This window comes from Temnothorax americanus, unplaced genomic scaffold (assembly GCF_048541705.1).
Source record: "Temnothorax americanus isolate GAGA-0224 unplaced genomic scaffold, ASM4854170v1 Scaffold3, whole genome shotgun sequence".
NCBI lineage: Eukaryota > Metazoa > Arthropoda > Insecta > Hymenoptera > Formicidae > Temnothorax > Temnothorax americanus.
This window is the reverse complement of record NW_027509442.1, coordinates 1795158-1801510: the sequence shown is the minus strand read 5'-3', so window position 1 is coordinate 1801510 and position 6353 is coordinate 1795158. Positions and strand designations below refer to the sequence as shown.

Here is a 6353-nt window from a genome sequence, read left to right as displayed (position 1 = left end):
AGTCATCAATGTTGTTCTTTTATTTCTTCCTTGACTCTTTCACCGACACGATAAAAGATATGAGTAGCAGATAAAAAGCACTTTCACTGTTAAATTTAATGGGCATCGCGTATAAAAATATCTCTTTCTTCATCTTTACTCAGCTTAATTAATAGACAAGAAGCAACACTGGCACGTACTTTCGCTCTGCAGAATTTCAAGGATATTATGAAAAATGCTAATGACGTTAGACAAAAAGTTTGCAAATGTGAGCTTGTAAACGGTTTCATTACGCGGCACCGAGCAAATTCTTATATATATTTACTTATTTTGATGCAGTGTAAAAACAACGATATCGCGCGCATATCGCTTCCCGGTTTCCTTCAGAAAGAAGAACGCCGACGAGGAATTATATCGCTATACGAAAAAGAAGGAAAGCCAATGAAAGGACGCAGACGGAAAGAGGATATGGTTATCACGGCGGTTTTAAACTAAACAGGACGTTGTACTAACCGTTCGACCAGATGATAGTCAGCTGACGTATAATATGTATATACACACGCACACACAGCGATCGGTTTTGTTTAAATTCCTTTGGGTGTGTCATTTAATAATTATGCATACCATGTGGATGATATACGTACTTATGTACACATATATACGTATTGTATGCGCGCTTACAGTAACAGTTTTGCAATGACGCATAATTAGTTAATTATATTGGCTAATTACTCTTTGTGTATCATACGCGTCTTACTAAGCTATTCTGCGCTAGTCTGAGAAATGCAAGATAAACAACAACAAAAAAACAACCAAATTGCTTTCTTTTGCATTTCGTTCCTCAATCTTAATTAAGAACGAGTTTAAATAAACGAAGTGCAGTGAAAGAGAACGTTTACTAAACTTTAAAATAAAAAATCGAAAAATGTTTTAGCATTATAGGTATTAATATCAATTTTTACAAGCAATGTTATTAGAATAAAAAAATTAATAAATGCAATAGTAGAACTCCAGACTTACGTCGACGATTATAAATTGTCAAGTTTGTACTTTCCACGGTTAGACATAACAAAGTTTAAGTTCAATCCATTTACTCGAGAATATATAACGACTTTTTCAAAAAAAAATATAAAATGATTAATTATTGTCCATTGCCGTTCGAAAACTCGCGATATTCCCATATGAGAAACGCATTACGTGTCACATCTTACTCATGTGCATCAATTTACGCGGACGTAATGATCGACATTATGCAATGTATATCACAGAATCGTAAAGGTTAATTAGCACACTGAACCACTGGATATGATATAATCCAACGTTGAGTAATCACTATAAAATCCACTGTGTATATACAGGAATAATCTATACTATAAATCTATATGTAAACGCAGCGAATAATTTTCTTACATTTTCACATTTATGTGAGATATACACAATCTCATTGCATATTCAGATATAATTGCTTCTTTATATTCTTCCGGAAAAATATCTTATTTCACTTAATTTATTTTGCAGAATTTTTGTATATTTATGCACGGAAAGAACGGTTTTGTTAAAGTATATTATAAAAATTAAACCAGATCTGAAAATAATTATATTGAACCATCAAAATAATTACGTAGGACGCTCAAGTATGATTATAATGCTGTAAAAAGTTTTGATATTCTAGCAACTAGCAACCAACTTGAGCGTCCGATATAATTATTTTTAGAGATGGTCTCACATCTAATCATTTTCTATATCTGGCCTATTTTTTATATTCAGCACAACCGTTCTTTTCGTGCAAGAACTGTATTATTTATACATTTTATTATTATCATAAAATAAGCTATATAGCATCGTAAAGCATTATAAAAATATGTATGTTAAATATAGATTATCAATATTTATTTGTATCGAGACTACGTTAATAAAGAGATATACGAAGTATGTTTATCGTGCGTTTTAAAATAACACTTCTGACGATCCTCGACGATCGTTGGATCGCGGCAAGTTTTTTTTTCTAATGGATTATTATTTATTGTACGCGCATCACGTGGACTTCGTGCATATTTCTCGACATTAATCGCCGTGCAATTTACGCGACTCCTGGCTTAATCCGCATTAAATTATCATCGGATAGGCTTAAGTTCTGAAAATGCTATAACGTGCGTAAACGTATAACTTGTTCGTACGTAACGAAGTAAACTCTACGACATCCGCTCTTGTCGACAAGCCGCAAATCGAGTTAGCTTGTCGCAAAAATATCGCTATGTACGTGCTACGTACTGCTTGCGAACGGCGCTTCTACATCAACACCGTACTCTTATGATCCGTAAAACTGGATTTGTTGTGATAAACGAAGTCGCTGAAAGTCATATAATTACGTCCCTCCGGATATCGGCGCGGTCGTCAAACCTAATCACATTTCATGACATGTCTCTATTTATGTGAATAAACTCGTAACGGTGTTTACGTAAATAAACGCAATTTACCTTACCTCTGAATTATTACAAAAAAAGTAGTGTTACATATTATATATAAAAATTGATTCTGAGAATTATATATATATATATATATATATATATATATATATATATACACACATATATAATAAAGAATAATTTAAGTATAATATAAGCCTTTATATCTTTTATCCATTGCATAACTTTATGACAAGAGTAAAAGTTTAAAAGCCTTCTTCACACGTGCAATTTTCAAAGTCGATCAGGACGACTTCTCTCTTGCTCATCGAACGTTAGATAGAGACGTGATTGCAAATTTTACACGCGGCAAGCTTATCATTGCATGATCTATTACATCACAGAAAATGGCATATCTAGTCTTTAAGGATGTCGCTAAAAAAAGAGCGATATAGCGTTATCAGTCAGTTTTAATATGAGTCATATTTCACAGTATCTCGTACATCGGTGTTCTCAGTCGTTAATAAGAAAGGTTTCAAACTTATTTTTTTCGCACTTGACACCGAACACCGCATAAACAACGCGCATTCTTCGCGATCCCCCGGCTCGAAACTTCGCGGAAACTGACGAAGAAGATTACGCCACCTTGACGCGTGCGTTCCAGTTTCTAGTTCGTTAAGCGATCGTTCTTTATTCAGCGTTCGACTCGCGGACGGCGATCTTACTCTTTTTCAGCATTTGCAAATGCACCGTTACGCCGATTAGATAGAGCAGAAGTAATTTCGTGAATAAAATATGAAAATTATGCGCAATTCACAGCACGAGGAAGCACTCGCGGCTTCTGCTAAGCGGCGACCGCACTTTGCGTACATATTCCTTTGTCCGCAATATTGTTCAGAAGGATATCATTGCGCACCCATTAGATAAGGCAGAGATACATTTCATAAATGATCATTAAATAACGCGAATCGTATCCGGGAGATACTATAGCCGCTGTTCTAACTTGCCACAACGTTTACCATTGTCAAAACAGTATAAAGACTGCTTTTATTATATTTTTACTGCAATTCCGTATTACTTTAAATTTACTTACGTATTTGTTAGGCCGAATGTGTGTAAAATAGCAGAATATAATTATATTATATTCCGGGCTAACAAATTTATTATGAGCTATAAATCTCGTTTTGTATTTTTTGTATATAATTATAGCTTGTTTGCTGTCAGGATGAATTCTTATCGTACACGCGTACTATTGATATTAATTATAAGTTTCTATCAAACAAAACAGAATTTCGATCAAGCGCAACATGTATACGATTGATTTTCAAGGTTTATTCTTGAAAATAAAGGTTTATACAAAAAGAAAATTTAATGTGTCACTTCGAATTATTTTGAGGTGTAGGATCATCTCTGCCTCTATTAGACCACGTATTTCACTCTGCATTACTAGTAGCTTAATTCGTCAAAACTCTTCAATTTTCAATTGCTAATAATTTGTAAAGAAAATACGTAATTTTTAATTCAGTCTCTAGTATTAGTAATTACGAAACAGTAGGTACACGATAAATTAATGAAGAAATTTCCTAAATAATAACTAATTGTAAGTAAATATCATGCACATCCAGCACACCTGGATCCTGCGATCCTACAATTCATACTTGATTAAAACTTAAAACACTCTTTAGAATATTCTATTGAATTATCAAAGCACAGGTATACATGGTATTTATACTGTGTCGATAAACGGAATATCTATTAAATGAAATCCAAATTATCTTACAGTTCGTTGAAAAGAATGAAACAAAATAACATTTCTGAAAATTGAAAATAGCTTTGCGTACGGTGAGCGATATTTAAAATGATAATGCGCGAAGTGCCGATAAAAGGATTTTAAATTGAAGACAAAGTGAAGAATCAACAAGTGGCAAGCGATATGACACAGGGCTTTATCGAAAAATTATTGGCGAAACTGCTTTCATCATTATTCCGCGAACCCCACTTCGCCGCATGACAAAAGTTTAAATCCAGAATGGACGTACAACGTTTCGCAATGCAAATGTATTCGACAACGTGTTCGTCTGCAAAAGGAAGAAGGATTGAACTCTGTTACGATGTTATTGAGCGTGACAATTCGTAAACTTCCCAGCAGAAAGCAGGGTACATCCGAGCTATTAATCGGTGGCGATACATATCGCAATGTATCGCGCGAGACACGACTGTTAAGAACGTAACAATCTCGTTTCTATCAAAAACAAGCAGATTAAACATTGGGATTGTCGATTATCGCCAGAAATAATCGTTAGAAAATAATGTTCTGCTCGGCGCTAATTCTCATTTCCGGATTATCTAATATGAGAAAGTAACCATCATCCCTCGGACGAATCGCGCGGATCGTGTGCCTAATTTCTCCCATTTTCCGCTGCTGAATGTCGGACGCCTTCGGTTTCACTTCGCTTCACCGCGAGGACGCGATGATGCGTTTTACGAGAAGCCTGGAAATGAGTATGTGCGGCGCTCGAGCGAGGCAGGCTCTATATCGTCGAACGCTTTAGAAAGCGCCGCGCGGTTTCGGAACGTTTTACTTTGCGCAGCCCGCGCAATAATACGCGTGTTAATTTCGCAGTTAATATCGCGGTTATCAAAGCCCGATACAAATGCTTATTCATATCTAATCAAATAATCTGATCTTATACGGCACTCGAATTTGTGACTGTTAAACAGTATTCCTTATTGCGGACAATACAAAAGTAATCATGTGTATACAGAGTCAGGATTAATTTCGCAAAATGATTCTGTATTAAGATAAACTCAAACTTTTCGTTATTTTGTAAAAATATAAAAAATTTTTAAAAACACATCAAGATAGTCTAAAATACAATTATTATTTGAAATTTTTAGTCGAAATAATATAAAATATAACTTTCAAGGTTTTATCTTTTAACTTAAAAACTGAAACTTATATTAAAAAATTTTTTTGTTATAATTGTATAAATAATAAATTTAATATTGATAATTTTCGTGCGATATAAATATTAAATTTTGTCTATTGTAATATGTGAGTAACGGTGTTGCTTTCCCGAGCAATGCCAGATGATACAGCTAAATGTAAATAAACAGATTCCGTTCCGTAAACTCTTGCTCTGATGTTTCATCGACGTATGAGTAAGCAGCGTAAAACAAGAAGAAAGTTTTTCTCACTTCAGAGACAACTGCCAACTGATAAATATCGTCTAACACTCATTGCTGATGACTTGATTGACAAATATTTCGAAGTGTCCGTAACAGCAATAATTAATTCAGCCATCCATCTAAGCGCGGCCAATGTTCGGTTTAGGATACGCGATAACACCGTTACATGGTATCGCACAACGGTTTAACGAGGATTCTCGCAATTCGTCAGCGATGTGCGTAGCGTGAGTGGAAGAGAGATGCAAAATCGAGGACGAATAAGTCACGGATTATACAGGATGTCACGCGATTTTCTCGCGCGTTTCTTTTCAGTCACGTATTTCTTCATTAATTTGAAGACGATCTTTTCATAACTTTTAACATTCAATCGTGAATATCTTCGTGACTGAGCTATTGGCTAAAATTCTTCATCAATTTATTTGAATAATGTATAAGTGTATAAGTCGCTCGTATCTTTGAAATGTAATTCGTGAAAAGCTTCTCGCCCAAATAGATCATCCACTTATAATTTAAAAATTATATAGGTGCCTTGACCTATATAATTTTTTAATTATAAGCGTAAAATCATATTAAGGAAGAATAACCCAGAATAATCACTGAATCCACGATGAGTAAAAGAAAGCGCGAGACACCCTATACACGCGAAGTGAAACGTGTTTGAAATGTTTAGAGTTAATTGAAATAATTCCACAGCTGTCGTCATTGGTGCAAATGTCGCCTTTGTCGAGCGACACTTCTGTCCGGCGCGGTGTATTAAAGAAAGTGAAATAAGAACTCCCG

General features: G+C 34.8%; 1 protein-coding gene across 1 annotated transcript in view; it reads right to left on the bottom strand.

Moving 5' to 3' along the window:
- The window catches only part of Bif (protein phosphatase 1-binding protein bifocal), a 42063-nt gene that overhangs the window by 30450 nt on the left and 5260 nt on the right, over positions 1-6353 (bottom strand). The gene's annotated exons all lie outside the window — the stretch shown is intronic.